The sequence below is a fragment of the Ambystoma mexicanum genome, chromosome 3p, assembly GCF_040938575.1.
Source record: "Ambystoma mexicanum isolate Mex_15411 chromosome 3p, UKY_AmexF1_1, whole genome shotgun sequence".
Classification (NCBI taxonomy): Eukaryota; Metazoa; Chordata; class Amphibia; order Caudata; family Ambystomatidae; genus Ambystoma; species Ambystoma mexicanum.
Genome location: NC_090925.1, coordinates 59,881,073 through 59,908,393, shown reverse-complemented (window position 1 = coordinate 59,908,393; position 27,321 = coordinate 59,881,073).

Below are 27,321 nucleotides of genomic sequence, written 5' to 3'. Positions count from 1 at the left end.
AACAATGGCCGAAGCTAAATGGGCAGGTCATTTTGCTAAGGTATATAAGACAAATGATCAATGTTACTCACCTCGGGCGTGACCTACATCTTTTGGACCCTGTCATGCGAGGTAGAAGTAATAAAAAGCCTGATAATCAAATCTAAAAACACGGGGGCCCCTGGTTTAAATAATCTCACTAATAAGGTATTAAAATCTAATCCTCTTTTATGGGCAAGAATTTTATGTATTCTTTTCAGAGACGTGTGTTTATTTAAAACTATTCTGCAATCCTGGATGGTCTCTGTAGTCATTCCGGTGTTTAAAAAGGGTTCCAGACTGCAGCTTTGTAATTACCGCCCTATAGCTATTACGGACTCTGATTCCAAAATATTTGCATCCTTGGTATTGATAGATGTTCAGAGATGGATTGACGATAACCATATTCTTAGCATGAACCAATTGGGTTTTTAAAAAAAATGTGGCACGGACGGTGGTGGTCTAGTCCTGCGATGCTTACAAAGTAAAACTTGGGTCAAGGGGATGAGACCCACCTTTGTTGCATCAATGGACCTTAGTAAGGTATTTGATTTAGTCGATAGGCCAACATTGTGGTATAAATTAAAATCCTTAAAAATGCCAAACCATTTGCTGGACATCATCTTTGAGCTATACACTGATACCAGGTTAGTGGTACGAATGAACTCTGCCGGGGACCTTTCCTCCCAGATAATAACTAACAATGGTTTACGACAAGGCTGCATGCTGGCCCCTACAATCTTCAATCTTTATGTTAGTGGAGCACAAATTGCCTTTCATAATGGGGGTTTGGTGTCACCCAAACCTAACGGGAGGGCCATTTCATGGTTGGCTTATGCAGATGATTTTTGCTTATGGACAATACAAAAGTGGGTCTTCAGCGCCCAATTAAGATCTTCGAAGTGTTTATACGCAACCTATATCTAAAAATCAATCCTTCCAAAATGATCATAATTCGAATGGGATGTGCCAATAAGAAGCAGGAGTCTTTTTCATGGTTTTGTGAGGGAAAATACATCAAGCCCCAGAAAGCTTTTAAATACTTGGGATACTGCTTTACTGGTACAGAATCTGCTATCCTGTTTAAAAACCAACTCAGGGCTAAAGCCAAAGTGGCATTAAGGCTGATGCGAATGCTGGAAAGGAAGTTTGGAGGTTTTACGATGAAACCCATTAGGGAGTTTTATTTAAGGAAAGTGGTCCCAAGGATCACCTATGGTCTAGAAATTTTTCCAACAGATATTGCTGATTTTCTGAAAACCTTACAAGGAATCATATGGAGGGGGCTACTATTCTTTTTGTCTAACTGTATCCCGATGGAAGTACTGAGGTACGAATTGGGTTTGCAGTCTCTTCATTCGGTGGTTGCAACTAAGAGGCTTATGTTATGGAGAAAATGTAAGTTATCTGGGATTAGTAATTTCAATGCGGAAGCAGGTTCGGATCTTACATGTTCCTTCATGATTTCTTTAAATAATGAAATTGAAAAGATGGTGGCAGAAATAGAGATTTCGAAGTGTACTGTAATGAATAAGCCTAACAAATGTAAACTGATTATAAGCGGAATGGATTGGTCTTTGACGAAGAGCAAAGTCCTAGCGTCATAATGGTATAATGAGGCCCACTCTTTCTGGAAATTTCTGCCGGTTATGGAGATGTACTTGATAAAATATCCATCAAGGATTTTTCGAAACTCTTACATGAGATTTAGATTGAATGTGATGCATACTTATTGTATTCTAAACACAAGAAATCCTTTGGAGAAAATAAATGGTGTAGATTCTGCAATGAGTTTGAAATGGATGAGACCTTAGAACATATTATGTTAAGATGACCTTTACTGTTCAAACAACAAACAGAATATTTTGCAGATTTATTTGATAATAGCTTATGTATGGATCCTAAATATATTTGGTATAGAATGAGAAATGGGTATTCACCTATCTTGATTATTCGTGTAATTTCCTTTTTAAAAACAATATGTGAATTAAGCTAGATATGCCTTGGTTTTGGTATTCTGTTTATTTCTTGTTTTTCATTTTCTTATGTATTTTAAAGTAATTTTTACATCTTGAATGTGAAATTTTCGATTGTTTTTATAGTCCGTTTTTTCGTGAATATTTTGTAAAGGTTTGTGATAAACCATGAACAAATAAACAAATAAAAATTTGTGAGTTCTCAAATGCCCTTTGAGATAGTCGTGTCATACCCTTTTATCATAAATGAGGGCAAGTAACCCTGGGTTATCACAAAATATACTCATATTTTAATATTTATCAAAATTACAAAAATCAACAATACATATATTTAAAAACACAATGACATGGTCATAATTCGTTTTTGCATGAACATACACACATACATATAACACATATGTGACTCATATGGCAAAGAAGCACCTCTAATTAAGCCCCTTTTGTATCTTAGCCGTGAGCTACTTAGTGGCTCTACTGGAATCCTACCTAATGAAATCCCCTTGAATGAGAGGGCAAAAAACAATGTGCCTACTCTTCAAACAATGTGTTTCTAGAACCAATACTAGTTTCTGGAGAATGTACACTAGTTAATTTAAATTGCATTCCTTATTGGTGCTGTCCTCAGGGCACTTATTCTGATTTTCATGGGTTCACATTCATCATGAGGCATCACAAGATGCTGCCATTTTTCCAACATTTCTACAAAAACAAACATAACACAAATCTTAATGCCATGGTTGCTATGATTTTTGACATGTCACAAAAAACTCTTTATTTTCACGTCTTCACCTTTGAATAATTTTAAACAGAAGGAATCATTTATTTTTATCGTCATTGATACTCGTAGGGGACCATTTCCCTCAGTTTACTCAATTTCCAAATGTTCATTATATAAGGAACACACTTACATTTCTTCTATGTGCCCCTTCTGAGGGTTGTGAGTGTTCTAATTCCACCCCTACTTTGGCAGATACTATCATGGATCCTTACCCTTTTCAGTCCCACCATGTCCTGATGTTTACCTTCTTTACATGTATCAATTCAGAGTGGCTTGATGTATTCTGTCACCTCGTTTGCAGATACTGGGGAAACAGGACCGCTAATTATCTTATGTTAAAAATACAGTTACTACCCCCAACTTGAAAACCACAGTTGGGTCACCATAAAGTGCTCACCTAATGTTGTCGCTATTCCGGGGACTGTTATTATGTGACGTGTGGTGCGGTACGGGTATCCACGTCTTGTCTCCAAAACATCTATGTAGCGTTCATCTTCTAGGAACCTAATCCTCCCGAGTCCTGAAAACACATCCGTGGGATGGTGTAAGAACGTTGTAATCTAGATACACAACAGCCAAAGAGTACTGTTTGTTTGTATCTTACCTTGTAACGGCCGATGACTTAGCGCGCAGTTGGCTTCCGATGGCAGTGTGCTACCTGACTGGAAAGATCACGTGATACGCTGACTGTCTGTCATGCGGTTTCAAATACCGTGTCCGCGATGACGTGAGACCAGGCCACGTCTATACTACGAAGCATCTGTGTCTGCCATTTTGAAAAGGGGAATGTCTGTACATTCCCAAACATTTCGCTGTCCATTGAACTTTGTATAACGAAACAAAGAAACAAACTTGTATTTCAAAAATGTCAATTTTGTGTAAAAATGCCGGAACGTAACTGTAACCTTTAATACTGCCAGGACACCGGCACACCTGTAATGAGACCCTTAGACTCAAAACAAAAGGTAATGTGTGAAAAGGTTACCTGTTTGTGTTTCAATGTTGGACAAATACAGGCATTATATATGGTGTTCTGAAAATATTACATTGTACCAAAAAGAAATAATTTTTGTTGTGTTACATATGAACATCTGGAAATAATGCAGTTAGTTTAAATCTGCTTTGTAAGCTATGTTTTAAAGGCCTGGAGAAGGGTGTAGCTCTAGGCAGCAAACTGGTGGTTTGTGTGTGCTTTTAGAATAAAACAAATGACCCTATGCATGTCTTAACACAGAAAAGTAACGTTAAGAACGTCTCGTCCCAAACAATGATCTCTTAAATGGGCCATCACTTGTAAATCGCTTCCACTTGCTTTAAGAAAGAAAGTAATGAGCTGTAATTTTGGGTCCTGCAGCTATTGAGGTGTTGCTGGGAGGGGAGTATGTTTGTTTTAAGAGCATCAGGGGCTTTGGAGGTGACACCATAGCCACAATCAGACATACAGAAAAGCGTGAATTGTCCAAGGAAGCAGCACAACCCGCTTTAAAATAATATGACTTGTATATAGCAGGTCCGGCTCCAGAATGTATCATCTAGGTGAGCCAGAGGTGTTATTGGTGGGGCCCAATTTCCATTTGGTTGGAGAGTAGCCTAACCCACCCAGGAGATACATTATATAGCCTTCCAAACCAATGGCACAAACAATACACGGGTTAGATTCTGTTTCCATACAGACACTATGGACAGTTACCCAAATTGCATGAGCTAATAAAGATCAGTACTTTATAAACAGTCCCAGCCATGACATCCTCTGGCCGGGCAGTCTTTCACACTTGGGGCCTCATTACGACCCTGTCGCTAAGGGATTACCGGTACCGGTAAGGGTACCCGTACCGGTAATCCCTTAGCGCCTGATTACGAGGTCCCTTTGCGGGTTGGAGACTTTAACGCCTGCTTTTTTCAGGCGTTAAAAACCAACCCGCAAAGGGACCTTGGTGCTAAGTACGGTGCCACAATTTGCGGCACCGTACTTAGCGCCTTCCCCATTGCCATTGAGCCCTATGGGGCAAAAATGGGAATGGGGAAGGGCCATGGCAGCATGGGGATTTACCGCCCCGCCAACCTCGGAATGGGGCGGTAATTCCCCATTCCACCATGGCGGAGTCGGTAAGTTACCAGCATGGACCATGGTGCTATTAGCACCATGGTCCAACACCAGGGTCGTAATGAGGCCCTTGGTCAGAAACCCCCAGTAAGTATGTATGACAGAAAGCACTGAAACACTGCCCATACTCACCATCCTGCCCTAGTCCCTGTCAGGCAGGGCAAGCGGCTAAACCTGCCCAAGTACAAAGAATACATTCTGATTAGGTAGGAATCATTATGAGAGGTACCCTTAGAGTGAAGAGCAACAAAATCATCATTCTTGCGGTGAAACATTTTCGGGCAGGCTGCCTGACACCCAAAAGTATAGGAGAGACATTGTGAAAGTCACATTCTTGGCATCTTCAATTAGGGCAGTCATCAAGCATTGTTATTAGGTTGGCACTCTGCATGCAGTTTGTGTAAAAATTAAGAGCTTTACAAAGTCCATACCTGCACATCTTAGCAATTGTATTTTTAGTTTGGGCTATTAGGTGGTGCTTCAGTGACACCTTTAATCCGAAACTATTGTATTAGAGTACAGCACAGTGGGAGTTGGCAAGTGAGAAAGGACACATAGCTTGCAGCTGTTTGGTTATTTACACACCCATGGACTGCCAGGGCCACACCCACTACCTGCCCTTATCCACCCAAAACACATGCCCCTGAGATCTCTTTGAGATCACTCTAGCAATCTGAAATATCACACTTTTGTCTGCCAGAGTTATTTCTAAGAAGTCTGCTGAGCATTTATTGCAGAAGTAAATGGCTAATGGTGGAATAAACATGTCTTAACCAAGTGTGCAATTAGCCAAGCCACTTGATTATTATCTGTTCCTTGCACTGAAGTCCTCTTAAAAAAAGCATTGACAAAGCCAGTTGGCTTATGTATAGGTATTACATAGGAATTTGCCAGGCACTCCTATCAAATGTCTAAGTAATCACATCATTTTCCTGGCACTGTTGCAAACCTATGGCCAGGTAGTACCACCATAATATCAGTGCATATCAAATGCCTACCACATACCCAACCAAAAGCTCAAACCGTTGGTTTTATCCTTGCCTTTTTAACCAAGCAGCCTATCTGTGTTCTTTCAATTTTTTTTCATTTGTAGAATTCAAACTGCATACATATTTATGATTCATTCGGTTAGACTTAAGGTGTACTCATCAAAAACAAAAATACTTTGAAAAATAAATAGAGGAAAAAATGAGCAAGACTTTAATTTTTTTCTCCAAAAAACTGTATTCTCGACAAATGAGAATAGTCCTTTGACAACTGGTTTAAACTAAAGGGGTAATTTTCTCTTTAACTTTTGAAACTCCCTTACAAAGACATCCATGCAAAAAACTGTATTCTTGACAAATGAGAATAGTCATTTGCCAACTGATTTAAAGGGGTAATGTTCTCTTTATCTTTAAAAACTCCCTTACAAAGTCAGCCATGCAAAGATTTTCCGTCAGTTCTTTCCTGTGTGCTAATGTGGTCAGATTTTCTTTACGATCATGAAGCATTGAGCGCCGAAAGGCTGTGACTACACGGGACATAGTAGAAAATGAGTTCTCACAGGACGCAGTTGAAATGCCTATGACAAGTGCAGATCCATATATTTCATGCAGTCCTGGAAAAGCGTCTGCATAAATGTTTACCACTTCACAAATTGTGGCAATATTTGAACCTGCTGTGATTTTTTTTTTTTTTTTTGCAGCAATGGTTTTGCCACTTCCATTTCTACCTCCAGAGTGGATTTGCTGATCTGTTTTAGGTCTAAAAGAGGTGAACATACACTGACATCCAGAAAATGCTGTGATGAGGGAACGAGAGCAGCAATCGCTTCTATTATCATAGTGTTTTTCTGTGAGAATCTAGTTTCCATTTCAGCAATTGCTCTGTCAAGAATGTGCAGCAGTGGTTTCCTTAGCATTTGGTGTTCTGTAATTGATGAATCATTATCATTTTCAGATTGTCCAACTGTGGTACATACCACAGAATCTGCTAATTGGCAATTTAGGGTGCTTCGTCTTTTTGGACCATTGTCTAAATGTGTGACATCTCCTGAAATATTTTTAGCAGTAGAAGGAGAGCAATATTTAATATAAACCATTGGATCAAAACACATACTTTTTAGAGTCTCAAGTGTAGATTGCACAATCTCTACAGCAACTGAAAGATGCGTTTGCACTGTTTGGAATGCAGGGTTGGCTGGTTTCAGGATTAACAGCAAGTTTAATAAAAATGTACCAACAATATATACATTTTCTCTTCGTATGGGAGATAATATGCCACGTGACTCAGCACGCAATTCAGATGAAGCACTGGCATCATTATATATTTATGATAAAAGATCAGAAATGTTATCTATGTTTTCAACTACACATTTGGTTACCTCATAATGGTTAGTCCATCTGATTTCAAGCATTCTCTTAAGAGCTGGCCCATTATATCGTTGACTTACGCAATGGCGACGAAAGAAAGTATGCAAAAGATTACATCAATCAAAGAAACGTTTTGCACTTGGTTCACTCTGAATTGCATGTATAACAACAAGATGGAGCTGATGATTATAGCAGTGAATATAGGGTATACATCGATTTAACCGCCTTTGTATGACAGCCTGAACTCCTCCATTCAAGCCAGTCATCACTGACGCTCCATCACAGCATTGAACTATAATGTGCTCTGGTTTAAAATTACATTTTGTCAGGTGGCTTAATATCTGTTCGGCAATGTGTTCTGCATCCAGCTTTTCTAACTGTATAAGGCCAATTAAATGCACTTCTGGCTTGGCTTTACTTACAAAACGTACTATAAGTGACACATTTTCAATGTTGCATTTGTCACGAGTATCATCACTTTTGATACAAAATCTCTTTGAATCACAATTGTCATACCGTTGCTCAATTTTAGAGAGAACCATACTTTTTAAAGTATCTATTACTTCATTTTGAATATCTGTTGAGGTATATCTGGCATTTTTGGGAACGGATTGAGCAATATCAGCCAGCTTTTTATCTTTTTTCAAAGTGTACTGAAACAGCTTTAAAAACAAGCCACCCGAGAAATCCAGCACATCTTCTCTGTCACCACGAAGAGGAAGTTCATTAACAACAAGAAACTGCATCACTTCTCCAATGCTCTTTAAATAATACCTATTGTTTTCAATTACTTTTGTATCTAATAAAAAGGAAATTGTGTCTTCTTTTTGCATTCTTTTTGCACTTTCTGCCAAAGCAAGAGCAGCATAGGAGTGTGTTTGGCTTAAAACATGTTTCGCAAAACGTTTGCCAGATTCCAAGGCATGTTTCCAATTGAGAAAACCAGTTACAGTAAAGACAATGTCCTTGTCATTCTGCCCAGTGGTAAACACATGACAAGAAAACAAAGGCAAGCATCCTTGCGTACAGAATACTCCAGCCATTTTTCGGGTTTTGTCCCATTCTGAACTGAATGCTCTTTCACGAGTACCAAATTTACTTTTTGGATAGGACTGCATTAAAGGCTGGGATGGGTTTCCCTATTCAAATTAATAATATTATCTGTGTTAGCACATGATTGATGCTGTGCTTGATCAATAGTGCTTAGCTGATCAGGCTGTTTCATTTCTTCTGCACAAAAAGTGGGTGGTATGGACAGAGAACTTGATGGAAACTGTGATGCACTTTGGGTGGCTTCTACAGAACCTCTTCTAATGACGAATTTGTCCATGATGCTCGGCTCGAGCTACAGTAAAAAACTGCAATACAAAACAAAAAAGATGATTGGTTATGAAATAAGCACAGTAAAATGGACTCCAGAGTGACCTGATTAGAAATGTCTGCAGGCCACAGCACCTGCCCTTTTATGGCAAGCTCTTTGTTTTGTTCCTCAAAAGTAAAAAATACTTTGCTCTCTTGAGATCCTGGAAAGATCATTGAAAACATTATGGTGCAACTAAAATAGAGCCATGTGTTACATGAACACCTTCCTACTGCTTACCCAACTAAGAGGCCTGGGTTTTGTTATTAAAATTGATCCCCTTGTTGCATGAATGAAGCTTTGCACGGAATGATTAGACAATGATGTCTGCAACCTGCAGCTCTCCTGATGTTTAGTAATACAACTCCCATGATTAGACTCTCTGAATACAGGGCCTTAAATGGACTATGGCCCCAGCAGCAGCTTTTACATTGTGCATTGATATTGGGCCATACGCTATCGCCCATTCACAGACACCAGAGGATTTCCATCCTTCTCTCTGGCTCTTTGGAGATGCTGCTGTCTTTAACACCTGGGACTTATTGAAACAATACAAAAAAACTATTGGGAGTGAACACGCATTGGCAAAGCGGCAAACAGTTTTAGCATTTTTGCAGGCATGACATGGGCATTTTGCAGACAATGCCATGAAGGTACTGCCTGTTCATAATACAGCATCAGCTAGCAGGTAAATCGTCTTAGTACATGAGCATAGTATGGCATTGCCTGGAAAATGCTTATCTAATACCTATGCCAGGTCCAATGTTGTTGGCTTTGCAAATGTTTGTTTTAACAGGAATCCAATGAAAGGAACAGATGCAAGGAAACAGTGGCCACATTGTATGCCAATATGTTAACTGGCAATCTGCACCCAGTAGTCGAAGTGTCCGAAAAGAAGTAGTGGAGCTATGTTCTCTGCTGACCTGCCACACACCCTCCCACGTGCAGTCCAAACCCCCAAACAAGCATACCTGCTATTTAAGGGAACGTTCATTGCAGTGCACTGAAGTTCCAGTTTCAACTTCTCCCCACACTTTTATTTTAAAACAAAACCATTCCGGAACTGTTTCTTTAAAAAATAAAAGTATAGGAACAGTAAGAAATAGAAAAAAAGTAGAGGAGCACTGCTCCCAAAGGCTAACCCCCACGTCGACCATTGATAACAGGTACCAATATGGCATAACAATGTATGGCAAATCTTAACACAGCATTCAAGCAGGACTGTGCATGGCATGGCACAGTTTGATAGTGTAATGTGCATGAAACAGGCTGGCGATGCATAGAAAGCACAACAAAGCATTTAAAGCCATAGTCCCTGTCTATGTACCCCTCTCACACTAGCACTTTCACAGACAGCATATTCCTCTCTTCCCCTAAGCAACCAACACTGGGTTCTCCCTATATACTGCCATACTCTCACTGCTACACTGCACGGTTCTCTCCTAAACAGCTGCGCTCTCTCGTGAAAAAACCCTGTCTCCAGGTTCTGCTAGCTGTATTTCTCATAGACCCCGCTCTCTGAACCTACCTCACTATTACTTAAGCTGCTCTTTCTTAGTCTACTTCTCCCTCTATGACTACAACCGTCCCATGCACCCTACTGTCAAGTGCACCACTCTACCACGGCACCTCCTCCCATGTTTCTTCCTCACTCCGAACCCCACCACACATTGCTGTCTTCCTCATGCAATATAACTCTCCCTGCACCTCATTCTGACATGTGGTGTATCTCTCCCCAAGAAGCATGGCATCTCTCCCTTTCACTTTCTAACCCTGCACAGCCAAGAAAGCAACAACAACAAACAAACTACCAGCCACTAGCCCACTACCATGTCTCACTGCCTACCTCCTGCTGCAAATACAAAAGCCAAGAAGGGCAGCAGAGCTACAGTGCCCGGCATTGAGAGCATCAGGCTTTCCAACTTTGTTCCCTGCCAGACCAGTCTGTCCTTCGTTCTCACTGAAGCTGGTAGCACGACACCCAAGGGTGATTTACTCTGTGTGGGCCTGTTCCCTCACTGTGGTGAAAACTCTTCCATAGTCACAATTACAGTATATTGGAATTTCCAAGGACCGTTTGCTTTGCATCGGATTTTGCAATCTCTTAAAAATGTTACAATATGTGAAATTGTGTCCTGCTTGCTGCTTTTAATTCAAAATAATCTTTTTTTCAAAGTAAAAGTGCATGCCTTTAAAATATATTTGTGCAATATTTCCTATTCAATTCCCGACCAGGTGTCAACTAAAGCCAAAATTAAACTGTTTTTTCTTGGATTAAACTTGGAAATGTTCCACACAGCTGTTTTTATTGCGATGAGCATGCATCTCGGAAGGCGAGATCTGGTGGTGTTAGGATTATATATACCCTCAGCAGTGTGGTGCCAAGGTCTGTGGAGCAGACAAGGCCCTCTCTGAGACCTGGTGTTGTTAGGATTACATATATCCTCAGCAGTGTGGTGCCAGCCAGGGCCTGTGGAAGCAGAGAATTACCCCCTCCAGTGTCTGCTGCTGTGAGCCACAGCCACATCCGCATCCGTCCTCTCCCAGGACAGCCCACCCCCTGCGTTCAGGGAGAGCTGACCATTCCCTCCAGCGCCCCCTCAATGTGGCTGTCACTGGGTCTGTTCCAATACACAATAAACTAGGCCCTAATTCAAAGCTCAGGGTGACCATGGCATCCACGGGCTTCGGGACGGGAGTGCACACAATAACCCAGGCAGGGAAAATCCCCAAACCGCAAAGGTTTGAAACAAACTCATGAAATGGGCGCACAAAGCCCTGTGTGGCAGTGATTCACAGCGCCCCAAAAGGTACAAGCAGTTGCACGCATTTCCAGGAACCCAGGAGCCTGCGTGGTTGCCATGACGAACGCTATGAATGACACAGTGGCCCAGAGAAAGAGGGGGATTTATTGGCATCAGCTGCCCCCAGTGCCCTTTCCAGCTTAGCACGACATGAGTTAATGACGTGTTGAGAGCTACTTCCAACAGCAGCATAGCAATGGGCACGGCCACAAACTGGCGGGAACCCGTGCACACCTGGAAGCAAAACCATACTCAATACCCAATGGCATCACAGGGGGGGATTATAGATTCCAGACAGCCTGTCAGCCTTCTTAGAAATCGGGAACAGATATAAGTGAAACTATCTAAAAAAACACCCGGTCTTGACAAAATGTAAATCCTGTGCCAGTGATAATGGGCACGAAAAGACAGCCAACCCCAGCACCCCATGGCACATAACCACCCCAGTAGGCACTTATGGACATTAGCTGCCCTGACTTCCAATGGACGTGAACTTATCACTGTGCACAGCCCAATGCTGGACTGGCCCACCAGGACACTGGGACTTTCCCCGGTAGGCCTCGAGGCATAAGGACTCTTTTCCTGCTTTGGGGAAGGATCCATAATGAGAACGAACGGTTTGCTCTTCACAGACTGCTGCATTTCTCACTGGGACTCGCAGGCTGTGGCTCACATCTGCGCATGTGTGAGCATTACTGACTGGGGCCCGGCCTTTAGCAAACCGCACGTGCACTAGTGTCCGTGTGACTGACTGCTCCTCAGGTGCATGTGTGCATGTGCAGCACAGACCGCACTTGCTGAGTGCTGACCTTCCTCCGACGTCGAGGCGAGCTTAGCTGCTGCCTGAATCTGGATTCCGTTCCATTACAAGTCAACCAAACTCAAAAAGGTATGGGCATGTGCAGCTTAGCGCAGGTATGGTACAAACTATCTGTCTGCCAAGGGTTGCCAGGGCCGAGCCAGCTAACTCCTACAGCGTCGCGATGGAATCTATGGAGTGAAGAGTGCAGGTTACAAAATGACTATTCATTATTTTGTTTGTGAGTGTGAGGTCACTGCTGCAGGATGATTTCACTCTAAATAGGGGCACCCCAGCCATCATGTTAAAATGGGCTCCCAAACATCTTCAGCCGAATCTGCCCTTGTTCACTTAAGAATCCAGAAATCTCTTTCTAACCTTGGAGTTTACACCCCCTTCACAATGCCTTCCTGTGACCTCATGTGCTGCTATCTGGGGGTTTACACCAAAGATAATAACAGCATATTTTTTATAGCACTTTTTACATCCATTTCTGTTGTTTTTTTAGCATTGCAAGTAGCACGCTTTTTTATAGGGGGGGTACTTTCTGTATCGACGTTGGCACAGGGAGTATCCGTGCAGACAGTATTCCAATCAGCGTCCTGCAATGGCAATTCAGAACAGCAGCAATCGCTTAACTCGCTGTGCAATCGGTGCAGCACGTCCTTGCAATGTCTTTCAGCTGTTTGACTTGATCCCTGCCTTTCTGCAACTGCCATGCTCAATATCCCCAGGGAAGGTTGGACAGATTTCGCCAGCTGTTTTCAACATTCATCGCTACATACATGGTATGAGTGACATGGTCATCCCGTGCTACAGCCAACAATACTTTACATGTCAGGTCTTGTAGTCTCATGTTTAGATTTAGAAAGCCAAACTACAAGTCCCAGAATGCAATATCAATTCAATGGCCAGCGCCAAGTGATGGAGTCCACCATGACACTGGCCACTGGAGTCAGGCTACGATAATCCAACGATAATCCAACAGTTGAGGCATGCATCGCTGGTTCAATAGTGCGTGCAGGAGCAGCCCTGCAGGGGGTGCACTGAATGTGGGTGCTTTCCATTTGCCACACCACTTGCTCGCTATGCCTGCCTGGATTTTAATATCTCCATCAACCACCCTCAAACACACCACCAGTTCCCCTCCAGAGTGGCTGCCCTTTCCCCTCCTCGTGCCCCATGCAACCCTCCTGAGCCTCACGCTATCATTTCCCCCTCACATCAGTGGCGCTCTCTCCTCACTCACCAGGGATGCACTGGCCTTTAGGGAACTCTGGAGATTCCCTGGTAGGCCACATCACATTGGGTCTCTTTTGTGTGGCATTTCCACATTCTCTCAAAGGAAAACGGGTGGGCTTGCTGAAGAAGTGTAATTTGGGGCCACTTTGAACATTATTTCCAGGGCCTCTTTTGCTTGCCAGTCCACCCCTTGCACAGCCTATATGAAGTGTGTTCCAACCAAGTGCAAGTGGGCATAGCCATGAATCGATGAGGACTTGTGTGTAATGCAGCAGACCCAGGCGCACCCTGTCAGGCTGCAAAGCCTCGGGCCCCGTTGGAGCCCGCCCACATCGTTGTGTGGGAGTCCGCCGTTGCGGGCTGTTTGGACAGGGGAAGTGACGTTGAGGGTTAGGGAGGGGCTGTTGGGATCTGTAAAGAACAAAGAGAGGTTGTTGAAACACACGCTCCGTCTTCTGACTCGTTCATGAGTGCATGTTGTGTGTGAGTGAAGACCTTGCCACTTACCGACACTGGGCAATGAACTCCACGCAGGCCGAGGGCTGCTGTCGAGCAGTGCTGCGCATCGGCGCCCCTCACCCGCGCTGGTCCCCGTGCCGAGAAGCACGTGAGTGACGGCGCTGCCCCTAAGGAACAGGCCGCTCCACGCACTCGGAAACCACAGCCCCGTCCGCAGCCCATGAGGCAGTGCCGGCACGGCTCCCAGCTCAGCTGGTGTTGAGCCCCTACGCAGAGCACTGGAAGCCGCAGAAGGCCGTGGCAAGGCCCAGCTGGAGAGCTGAAGGCCATGGATGGTCGTGGCGAGATACAGCCCGCGGCTTACGTCGCAGCTCCGCCCCTCCTCCACCCACACGAGGAGAAAGAAGGGAGAGTAGACAGAAGGACAGGAAAAAGCAGAAATCGGTGCATTAGACCCACAGGAGGCAATCCGCGGCACCACATGAGTGCCCAGACCACGTGGAAAGGCTCCACGCACCTATAAAGGCAGCTGACTGATCCTGCCTGTTTGATAACTTATTGGACACACACAAAAGAAGCATCCTAGACATAAGACTATGCAAGCTGCTCAAGATCACCACATTCTACCCACACGGTAGGAAAATCACAACCGTAAACCGACAATGAGGCACACCACCAGCTCCTCAATATGACTGACAAGGTGGCGTCATCGGCACCCACAGCCTCATCTTCAGCACCCACAGCTGCAGCGACAGGTATGGATGGTGCCACAGGCGGAAATGCAGCTCAGACACCAGCGGCAGGAGGAACCGCGCAGGTGATGCACATGCCCAACCCATTAGATGTGCGAGATACAACAAATTTAGGACCCAGGGGGGCCACATGGCTCAGAGACTTTTTAAGTTTAAGAAGATGACAGTCTGAAATATACACTATCCATGGCCATAGGACCAGCCGTACGAGACATTGCAGGCGAACTGATCAACTGGGACACGGCAACATACGAGGAGGTACACAGCAAATTGTCCGAGTATTTTGCACCACACACCAACGTCGATTACAAACGCCACATCTTTCACTCCACCCGGCAAGAGAAAGGCAAATCACTAGACAACTATGTCATGTGCCTGCGCATTAAACAAAAGTACTGTGAATTTCACTGATACTCAAACGAGGAAGCCCTAAGATCACAGGTGATCGCTGGCTGCCAATCCCAATCTTTCAGAAAACAACTACTCCAAAAACAAAGATCGCTTGAAGAAATATTGGCCCTAGCCAGAATGGAAGCCGCCGTTGAGTAACAACTTGATAACCTAGGAAACATAAACATACAACAGACCACAACGCTCACAGACACAGTCAATAGGCTGGAAACATCCTCGAATCAAGCTGCAGGGCGATCCAAGGTCACATGCTACACGTGCAGCTACGAGTACCCACACACAGGGGACTGCCCCGCCGTAGGACAACAATGTGCCGCTTGCGGAGGCATGGACCACTTCCGAGCGATGTCCCCCAGCAGGAGCCAGCAGGCAGAGAACCCAAGAATGCAGTAGGATAACACGCCACAGTCCAACGAGCTAAAGAGCCGAGTGGGACCATAAACTCTCACAAAGAGATGATGAAGACCGTAGGAGCACTTATGCCCAAGAGGACAGGCGACCACAAGAAGGGGGGAGATGCAGCCAGAAGGGGCGGTTCATCCATTACATAGAAATGCACTCAATGTCCAGCAGCGAGACCCCATCATCAGAAGAAGATCAACGTAAGAAAGGGTACGTTTGAGCCCTCAACAATGCAAAAGCCACCCAGCACAGCCTGATCCTCACCCTGCAAGTAAATGACATCCCGATAGAATTTCTAATTGACATGGGAGCCACAGTAAACATTATCAGCGAACAAGCATACAACTTGCTGTCTCGTCAACCAAAAATACGCAAGGCCACGGTGTACATATACCCATACAGTGCCACCACCCCACTACCGTGCAAGGGCACCATCACAGCTTGGTGCGCGCACAAATGTCATGCCGCAAAAATTCCCCTACACATCCCATACACGGAAGCAAACAGTGGATGCATCTTGAGCTTTAAAACTGCCGTCGACATGGGCCTCGTGTACATCCTGTACCAGTTAATGGCACACAAATACTTTGCCACACCTAAGGCGATCCATGAAGCATTCCCGAAACTGTTTAAAGGACTAGGCAAGCTAAAAAACAGGAAGGTTCACCTCCACATCAACCCGGACGTGCCACCAGTAGCGCAACAGTACAGGGGCATACAAGTTAACATACAGAAGCAAGTCGAAGAAGAACTAGACAAACTGATAAACCTATTAGTCAGCGAACCAGTGCAAGGGCCCACACCGTGGATGTCATCAATCGTACCGGTTCTGAAAAAGTCCCCAGACGGCTCCATACGACTATGTGTGGACATGAGGAGAGCTAACGTTGCCATCGAAAGGGAGAGACACCAAGCACCAAGGATCACCAACATGATCCACCTCATTCATGGGGCCAAAGTCTTTTCAAGCTAGACTTGACAAAGGGGTATCATCAGATCGAAATAAGCCCGAATCCAGATATATCACAACCTTTGTAACACACCTAGGCTTATTTCAATACCAGAGACTCCGCTTCGGCATATCATCGGCCGCTGAAATCTTTGAGGAAGAGATCCACAAAGTCATCCGTCACATACCGAACTGTTTAAACTACTCGGATGACGTGCTGGCATTCGGCAAAACCAAACAAGAACATGACACAGCCTTGCACCGCGCGTGTGACACCATGGAATCGGCAGGCCTAACGCTCAACAAAGACAAGTGTGAGTTTGGCAAGTGCTCACTAAGGTTCTTCGGCCACATCTTTTCAGACCAGGGCATGCGGCCAGACGCAGCCAAGGTGGCAGCGCTCATTACGGCTCTGCCCCCACAAACACCTCGGAGCTACGCTCGTTTCTAGGACTCGAAAGTTACTGCTCGAGATACCTCAAGGACTATGCAACAGTAAGGAACCCGTTGAGACTACTCACCCACAAAGAACAACCATTCTGGTGGTCAGGAGAATGCCAACAAGCATTGGAGTCCATCCGAAACTCCATCTCAAAGGCAGAACAAATGGCATACTTTGACTCCCGAAGGAACACAGAGGTCATTGTCGATGCCAGCCCAGTGGGTCTGGGCGCCATCTTATCTGAAAAAGACCCAGAGGACCCCACCAAAGTGTTCATAGTGGCCTACGCCAGCAGAAGCCTCACCTCCACAGAACAGGCCTACTCTCAGGACGAGAAAGAGAGTCTAGCAGTGGTGTGGGCCTGCAAATACTTCCACCTTTTCCTGTACGGGAAATAATTTACAGTCGTCACGGACCACCAAGCGCTGCTCACTATCTACGGTGACCCCAAATCAAGGATGCCTATGAGGATAGCAAGGTGGGGGTTGAGGATACAGGATTATAAATTCAGCATCAGGCATTGCCCGGGAAAGGAGGACAATCCGGCGGACTACTTATCTAGACACCCATCGGGCACAGCGCAGACTCAACCTTCCATAGCGGACACCTACATCAATTATGTGGTACACCACCTGCAGCCATTCCCCATAGAATGGGTGGAGGTAATAAGCAAATCCAAACAAGACCCGGCATTACAAATCGTCAAGCACTGTATTCAAACAGACAAGCATGCACACATGACACGACAGGCCAAACACGAACCGGAGAAGGTGAGAGACGACATACGATGGATCGACCACCTGAGGGACAAACTATCAATCGTGGAGGATCACATCATACTGAAGGGCTGCAAAGTCGTAATACCCGAATCACTGAGGGAAAGAACGGTACAACTGGCTCATGAAGGACACAGAGGAGTGGCAGCAATAAAACGACTCCTCAGGCAAAAATTCTGGTTCCCAAAGCTCGATGCCATGGTTGACTCATTGGTAGGCGGATGCACAACGTGCACGCAGCTCACGCCCCCGCCTCACCCAAGCCCGATGCAAATGTCCAAGTTGCCAGATTGAGTCTGGGACGAACTAGCGGTGGATCTGTTCGGACCAATGAGAAACGGCACATATGTACTAGTGCTAGTAGATGAACACTCAAGATTCCCCAAAGCACAGATCGTGGAAAGCACGGCGGCCACCAGCATCATACCCGCCCTGGACCACATGCTCTCTGCGTATGGCGTCCCCAGGGTGATAAAATCGGACAACGGCCAGCCCTTCGCCAGTACAGACTTCCAGAACTTTGCCAGGTATATGGGTTTCCATCATAGAAAGATAACACTGAGATGGCCCTAAGCAAATGGCACCGTTGAGATGTTCATGGCCAACATCCGAAGAGCACTACAAATTGCCACCATACTGAACAAGCGATTTGAACAGGCCCTATACCAACTACTAAGGGAATACAGACACACCCCACACAGCACCACGGGGGTCTGCCCGGCCGACATTATGTTCCGACGCTGAAGCCCCTGACACCACTTTAGCTTCAAGCAAGAGAAAAGGACTGAGAGGAGAAGGAGAAAATGAAACAAACAGCCGACACGCGCCGAAAGGCACAAGAGTCAAACGTCGAACTAGGCGACAAGGTGCTGATGCGGCAGGACACGGGACAGAAGGAAGATGACCTGTTCGCCCTAGAGTTACTGACAGTAACGCGAAGGAAGGGCACCATGGTCACCATGGAAAGAGACAGACGATCCTCAGTAAACCGAAATGTCTCACAGTTCAAAAGGGTACTAACACCACTCAGCGGGAGATGGGAATCAAACGAAGAAGAGGCTGGCACGAAGCAGACAAACCCTCCCTGGGAGACAGGGAAGCGTCTGCCGACGAAGGTCCCGAGGGAGGCACAACGGAACACGCCCGACACACAACCCCAGAAAGGTCTAGACGACCCCAGCGGAGTCACATGAAGCCGCAGAGACTCATAGAAGAAATGGGGTAAAAGACACCTGAGAACTGTTGAGTTAAAAAGGCGGGAGATGTCTGGCTGCAAAGGCCTGTGCCCTGTTGGAGCCCACCCGCATTGTTGCGTGGGAGTCCGCCGTTGCAGCTGTTTGGACAGGGGAAGTGACGCTGAGGGTTAGGGAGAGGCTGGCCGGGACGCCGGCAGTTGGGATCTGTAAAGAACAAAGAGAGGTTGTTGAAACACACGCTCCGTCTCCCGACTCGTTCATGAGTGCATGCTGCGTGTGTGTGAAGACCTTGCCACTTACCGACACACCCAATCACAAAGTGAAACACGAAAAGCACGTAAGATTAATGACAGCCATTTTTTTTTCTCTGATGTAGACTGTCAGTCCTGAGTCCTCTGCCAGTGCCCTGTCTGCCAGTTTCTGGTTAGAACAATCGTAGCGTGAGGTGTCAACCCCTGGGCTAGGCCAACTGCACTGTAGTACGATTGTGTGCCAGCAAGGGAAGGGTGTTTAGGCTCGGTCCACACCTGCGCATAGAGAGGGCACGTTAAATTAGAAAGTCACTGCTCAATCAATGCGCAGGAGTGGGCCTGGCCAAGGCAGCCTGTGCACAGATCCAGCACCAGCAGCCTTGCAATTTGCAACAGTGTTTTGCCCTGCGTGCGTGTGGCCGAGTGCCCTGTGATTTACTGCTCCAGCCTGGCTGCATCTAATAATAGCAGCACCAGCAGCAGTCTGTATGACTTAAACTTCCCGTGCACTGTGTGCATCATTATGTACCATTTTCTTTTCATTCACGTAATGATTAACGTGAATGAAAATAAAACCGTACATGAAAAGAAAACGGTGGTGCAGGTTGAGCAGAGGCCTCCTTTCTAGGGGGGGCCAGAGCAGGTTCTTGGGGGTCCTGTCCCCCCTGCCCACCCTGCTGGACCCGGGCCTGGTATATAGTAGTGGCAGGTACTGGTGTCTGTGGGCCCCTGCCCTTGACAGTGAGGCCCTGTGCCACAGCACAGACTGCCCATGCCTGGGGAGTCAGGCTAGCTCTGTGAATGTCCATGTTATGCTGACATGACTTCAAGTCATGGACAGGGTTAAAGAATAAAACACAGGGCGCTTGAAGAGCCCCGACCACCTCCCCCGGGGCAGGGAGAGCTGTTTACTGCGGAAGTTGTTAAGTGAGCTCAATCCCTTCAAGAGGCCTATTCTCCTCCAATCTCGCAGTACCTTTCAATTCCCAGCCATCACAGAATACACAGAGGAGTGGTTCCCACAAACAGTCATGTCCCAACCATCCTGTGCTTGACCTGCGGCCACAGATGCAGCCCTAAGAAACCAGGGGAAGTTGGCGCTTTACAAACCTGCATAATGCAAGCTTCCATAACAGTCATCATATACTTAGAACTGCAGACTGCGGTGCCATGTTGATCGAGGAATTTTTATTTGCCGATTAGTGGTAAATACAGCTTTTGGGCCATGATATTGTACCTACCCATAGAATCCACTCATACTACCGAAATGCCACAGGGCATTCCATAAAACGTATAAAATGTGTGTCGTTCAAATTCCCTAGGTATCGTAGATATCCCATGATATCGAATACACAGCCATCTCCTGGAAATCTCACAACATTCCTAATCCCAGCACTGCAACCTTTTCCAATCTTGAAGGCATTCTGCAGTATCAGATGATCAGGTGAACTGTTTCACCTGATCAAAACCCCAGTACATAAAACTCAAATGTCGTGCTACCGCACATATTACACCTATAGCTCAATTAACTGCTTCAGTCGGGCCATAACATGAACCAAACTCTGCTGCTAACCCTGCACATGACCCAATTATATTTCACACACGAACCAATGCCCTGTGGTAACTGCACATGGAGCACACAAATCAATGCCTCACGTCCCTGTACATATCACTCACATTGATCAATGACTTGTTGCAGCTCTATGCATACCAAGCATGCATGCATGTCCCGCTGTCAGTTCCCGGATGCTGGCCTCATACAGATCATGCACAGGTCCTGCTATTGTCCTCGAAATGATAAAATCTGAATAACTGCCCAGTTACTGCCCCAGTACATATGACACAGAAATCGACAGACACGCAAGCACTGGTACTGTGCTACCGATCCACTGTGAATTGAGGTTCCATTGCCCTGTTGCTGGCCCAATTACTCGCTTCAATAACTGTCCTACAGCCCTCCCCGCCCCCTGTCATATCAGCTTGTCCCCCCCATATGCCGGGTTGCTTCTCTTTGCCCCACTCTCGCTCTTTGATATGATATGATATGATATGGCATTTGTAACGCACCTATACACAAGTGTTTCACCCCACATATCCCGACTGTTTGCTGATCAGATCACCCTCCCACCCACCCATGACTTTTGCGTTTTCCCAAACTGCCGCCATCCTTCACATTACCAGCAGAAAGACATTTTGGCAAGCAGCCCAGAACCCCCATGGTAAACCAAGAGGAGCAATAACAAATATAAACCTTCTGCTGCACTCTCACATTTTAAAACAAGACATCATGAACCAATTTTAATTGTTGGCACCACTTTCTGCAACATCTGAACATATTTGGGTCATAATTAAGCAATATGCCCCTCGCAGTGGGGGCATTACCGACTTGGTAATGCCCCGCCACGAGGGGCATATAGCTATTAGTACCCCGTTCAGCAGTATCTTCGTGACCATGGCACTAAAAGCATTTTTTCTGTCCCAAACGCTCCTGCGTTTCAGAACAGAAAAAACAAACGACCAAGAAAATGGCTCCCGGGAAAGGAAAAACAGGAAAACTGCCATTGTCCCCAGTGGGGGGTGTGGCAGCCCCTCAGCCAATGAGGGGGCTCGAAGCGGGGCCATCCCTGCTCTGAGCCTCCCCACGGCTGAGAGGCTGCCATCGCCCCCCGCCGGGGAGCAGGTACATTTTCTTTCCCCCTCCCAACCCCACTTACCTTCTTCTCTGTCTTCTTCGGGAACAGACGCGCTGGGAACACTTCTGTTCCCAGCGCGCCCGCTCCCTATGGCTGCATTGGAAAGGGAAAACAGACTCTGTTTTCCCTTTCCCCGCAGCCATTTTCTTGGTGTTTTTTTTTCTTTTCTTTTTCTGTCCTGAAACGCTGCAGCGATATGGACGTAACTATGGGCCCGGGGGCATTACCCGAGTCGGTAATGGCCATGCCGCTCGGGGCATATTGCTTAAATATTGGACCGAGCATTAAAATAACAGCAGTGCGCTACATGGAACATGGCAGAAAGCATGATATTAGTTGTAGATCATACCTGTTCCGAACTGTATACAAATATTTCAATAAAAATGTTGCAATACTCAGATTATCACATACCCTCGATACGTTCTATCGTGATACACAAGGCTCCACCTAGTATGCAGCAGGGCGGGCATCCATGGATGGTCCAGACATCAGAAGACCGCCCACTTGTCCCGAGATCAGAGAAGAAAGAACATTTGCACGAGCAAGCCTCAGTCACATTGGAGTGGGTTCGTGTGCTGCCAATGTGCAGGTGCTGCCTGCCTGAGGCACAGCGCGCCACGCCCAAACACAAGCCCTGAGTCCGACCCAAACCTAACGGTGCAGTGTCTGCTCAGCAGGCCCAGCTGAGCTGCCTGCTGCTACTGCATTCCTGCAGAGACACAGTGCAGTTTAGAGTGCCCGCCTCATGACAGAGAGAGAGAATAAATTATAATAAATATCATACAGATAATCATGCATTTGCTGCTCTAATATTTTCACATTATAGGCACACGCCTAACCTTGCCTAGTGGTATCACCGGCCCCAGAGCTCTAAGGGTGTCATGTCACGCGCGAGACTGGGGTCTGCCGCTCCCATTTCCTCCTGGCGAGTCTACCCGCGCGTTGGCGTCTGGGGACTCGCCGGGAGGGGAGCGACTGGTTACGGGGCCGGCGGCCCATAAAAGAGGCCGCGAGGCAAAGCGGGTCGCGTCTCAACGCGGTTCGCTTCGCTCGCCTCGTTGTTCCTGCCTCCAGCACTTACCTGTGGCCTGTCTTGGGCCAGCCTGTCTCCAGTCCTTACCTGGGTCCTGTCCTGGGCCTGCCTGCCTCCAGTCCTTACCTGGGTCCTGTCCTGGGCCTGCCTGCCTCCAGCTCTTACCTGGGTCCTGTCCTGGGCCTGCCTGCCTCCCGTCCTTACCTGGGTCCTGCCCTGGGCCAGCCTGCCTCCAGCTCTTACCTGGGTCCTGTCCTGGGCCTGCCTGTCTCCAGTCCTTACCTGGGTCCTGTCCTGGGCCTGCCTGCCTCCCGTCCTTACCTGGGTCCTGCCCTGAGCCAGCCTGCCTCCAGCTCTTACCTGGGTCCTGTCCTGGGCCTGCCTGCCTCCAGTCCTTACCTGGGTCCTGCCCTGGGCCAGCCTGCCTCCAGCTCTTACCTGGGTCCTGTCCTGGGCCAGCCTGCCTCCAGCTACTACCTGGGTTCTGTCCTGGGTCATCTACCACCAACTTTGTATCTGGGTCATACCCTATGCTAGCCTGCATTCTCCTGTTCCATCCTGGGCATGTTTAGACAGTTCCTTATTTGGCCAGACAGCAAGCTCCACCTGACCTCACTCTTTCCTGTCTTGCCTGACTCCGAACTTTATCCTGTGTACCATTGGAACCATCAGCCCCAGCCAAGCTCCTTTGCCAACTGCGAATACCTTTTCTACCAACTGTCGCTGCACAGAGGTTCTTGGAAGATTCATGGTCCTGACAACAAGCTCCACCTGGACTATGGTTCCATCCATCTGAGCTTAACAATCCTCTTGTCACGCATATCCGGAGAGTGCCTTTCGTGACATTAGGAGTTGGTCCATCCTCCACCCAGTTCCTCTTTTGGGTGGTGGAGAGGCTGGTTCCTCGTGCCGCTAGTTCATCAGTTCCCGGTCTCCAGACTGGCGAGACCAACCACCAAGACTACAGGTACGCGGTCCTCTCGGGCCAACCAGCTTGACAGATTGAGACGCCTGCCTTCTGATTCAGAGATGGATGATTCGCAAGACATGAGGAACGAGTTGCTAGCGCTCAGGGCCGAGATGACCGCCCTGCATCAGGAGAATCAAACATTACGTCAAATGATAACGCAAGGAGCACCCAGTACCTCTCAAGTAGAGGGATCATTGGCTCATACAACACCCATCAAATTCGACGGAGACCCTAGACGGGTGGCAGAGTTTTGTAACCACTGCAGGATACATTTTCTCTTCAGGTCTACCTACTTCAACAACGATAGGGCCAAGATTGGGTACATCTTGGGGAACCTAACTGGGAACGCCTTAGCTTGGGCAACTCCGTTTGTGGTTACGAACAGTCCTATTTTGAATGACTTTGCTGCCTTTGAAAAGGCCTTCCTTGAGGTGTTCCAGACGCCGAACCTGGCCTCCGTTGCACAGAATCAATTGATGGACTACAAACAGGGAAGCAATGACATCATCACCTACATCAGCCGCTTCCGTCTTTTGGCTACCGACTCCCAGTGGCCCGAAATTACACAGAAGACACTGTTTCGTCGAGGCCTGAGAGAGGAGTACAAGGATGAGCTACTCCACATCCCTGAACCAGAGAGCCTTCAACTCTTGATTGATCAAGTACTCCGTATTGACCAAAGGTTAGCCGAACGAAAGGCTGAGAGACGTCGGCTTGACAGAAGCGGTCCCCAGACGACCAACTCACCCGCAGGTTCGTTCGGGTCGACCGAATCCGGACCTGAGCCCATGCAAGTAGGAGCCATGAGAGGACCTTTGACGGAAGAAGAGAAGAAACGAAGGAGGTCTTTGCGTTTGTGTCTTTACTGTGGAGCAGCTGGGCATTATTTGGGTATGTGTCCTTTGCGTCCGCAGAAGAAGAAGTCGGGAAACTAAGAGACCTGTCGTATACGGGAAGGGCAACGACAGGTCCTATCCCTTCCTCAGACCCTTCTGTTATTTGTTCTATTCGTCTGCCCATGCAACCAGCGGAGCTACAGACCTTGAAGGTCCAAATTAAGTTACCAGACAAGAACCTGGAAGTATCCGGTCTACTGGACTGTGGGGCTTCTGGCAATTACATTGACGAAACGTTCGTCTCCAGACATAAGATACCACTCATTTCCAGACACACCCCTCTGTCTGTGGAGCTTATTGATGGTACTCCCTTGTCTTCTGGACCCGTTAGTCAGTTCACAGTTGGACTGGCTCTTCGGATTGCTGATCATTACGAAGAACTTGCTTTTGATGTTATTAAGTCACCGAACTACAAGGTGGTCTTGGGATTACCTTGGTTGCAACACCACAATCCTTTGATAGACTGGAGAACCCAGACCTTGACCTTTTCATCCGTAAGGTGTGCCCAAGAATGCAAGCTACCGGTTCCCACCATGGCCGTTTCGACTTCTCTAGAAACAGACTGCAGTGGGGTCCATCTATGTTCCACGTCTCTGGTCCCACAGGAATATTCCGAATTCAAACAGGTATTCTCTGAACCCAGCAACATACCCCTTCCTCCACACCGTTCCTTTGATTGCTCCATTGACCTGCTGCCGAACCACGTCATTCCCCATGGGAAAATATATGCTTTAACACGTGACGAGAAGCAAGTTCTTCAGGAGTATTTGTCAGAGAGTCTAGAAAAGGGGTACATTGTGCCGTCAAAATCACCCGCAGGATTTCCCCTGTTTTTTGTAAAAAAGAAAGAAGGTACATTGAGACCCTGTGTCGACTACCGGCAGTTGAACGACATAACAGCCAAAGACCGGTATCCTTTACCTTTAATTCGCAGTATCCTTGAAACCCTGCATACTGCGCTAATCTTCTCCAAATTGGACCTCCGCGGAGCTTATCATTTGGTGCGCATCAGGAGTGGGGACGAGTGGAAGACAGCTTTCAAGACATCTTTTGGGCATTTTGAATACAGGGTTATGCCTTTCGGCTTATGTAATGCCCCCGCTGTTTTTCAACGATTCATGGACTACATCTTTGGTGATCTGCTAGGATTATCCGTCTGGGTTTATCTGGACGACATATTGATATTTTCTAAATCCTTAGACGAGCATGTGAAACACGTTTGTGAGGTCCTTCGTCGGCTGTCCATCAATAACCTGTTCGCCAAAGCAGAGAAATGTAGCTTTCACCAACCCAGCATTGAGTTCTTGGGATTTGTTATCAATCAAGAAGGTATTGGGATGGATCCCAAGAAGGTGCAAGCCATACAAGAATGGAAACATCCACACGATATCAAGGCTCTCCAACGCTTTTTGGGATTCGCAAACTTTTACAGGCGCTTTATTCCACAGTTCTCGCAGATCTCGGCGCCTCTCACCAGGCTAACCAGCAGCAAGATCACTTTTGAATGGGATGCTGTGGCTTCTCAGGCTTTCGACGTCTTGAAGTCGGCCTTTATGGCTGCCCCGATCCTGCGCCATCCCCAGGAAGAGTTGCCCTACATAGTGGAGGCTGATGCTTCCAGCTTCGAGGTAGGAGCAGTCCTTCTTCAGAAAGATCCAACCACGTTAGTGGAACATCCAGTAGCCTATTATTCTCGCAAGTTGAGTCCCAGCGAACGAAACTATGCGGTGATTGAAAAGGAACTGTTGGCCATCAAGACCGCATTCGAGGAATGGAGACATTTTCTCCTCGGAGCTCGCTTTTCTGTGGAGGTGCGGACAGACCATCGCAATCTGCAATATCTTCGCTCTTTGCAATGTCGGACTCCTCGTCAAGCCCGGTGGGCCTTCTTCTTCTCTCCATTTGAGTTCCATGTTACTTATATCCCGGGAACCTCCAATTTAAAGGCGGATGCTCTTTCCAGGTCCCTGGAAAACGTGGAAGGGACGCCTTGTCCAGATCTGCCACTGATTTCTCCTTGCCATTTTTTGCTGGCCTTATCCCCTCACCTTAAGTCCATCGCGGAAGCCACTCGGTCGGATCCAGAAAGAACGACCCTTCTTAGTCGGCGATTGGTTTCAGAACGAGATGGACTGTTGTTTTTTCAGAAAAGACTCTACATACCTAAAGGAGCTGTTAGAAGGGGCATTCTACATGGATTCCATGATTCACCCATAGGAGGACATCGCGGGGTCAGAGCCACTCGAGAGTTGATATCCCGACAGTTCTGGTGGCCTGGTTGGGCGACCGAGGTCCAGAAGTACATCGAAAGTTGTCCAATTTGTGCCCAGTGCAAGGTTCCCAGAAGACGACCATTGGGTTTGTTAATGCCCACTGAAATAGCACCCTATCCGTGGCATACAATCGCTACCGATTTCATTGTGGATTTGCCTCCATCAGAAGGGTACACCTGTATAATGGTGGTTGTGGACAGCTTCACCAAACTGGCCCATTTCATCCCATTCCAGAAAATCCCTACAGCTACTCAAATGGCTTCAGCATTTCTGCACGACATTTACCGGTTGCACGGCCTACCGGAGAAGATCATATCGGATAGGGGAACCCAGTTCCTTTCATCATTTTGGAGTCAAGTGTGTGGTCATCTGGGAATACATAG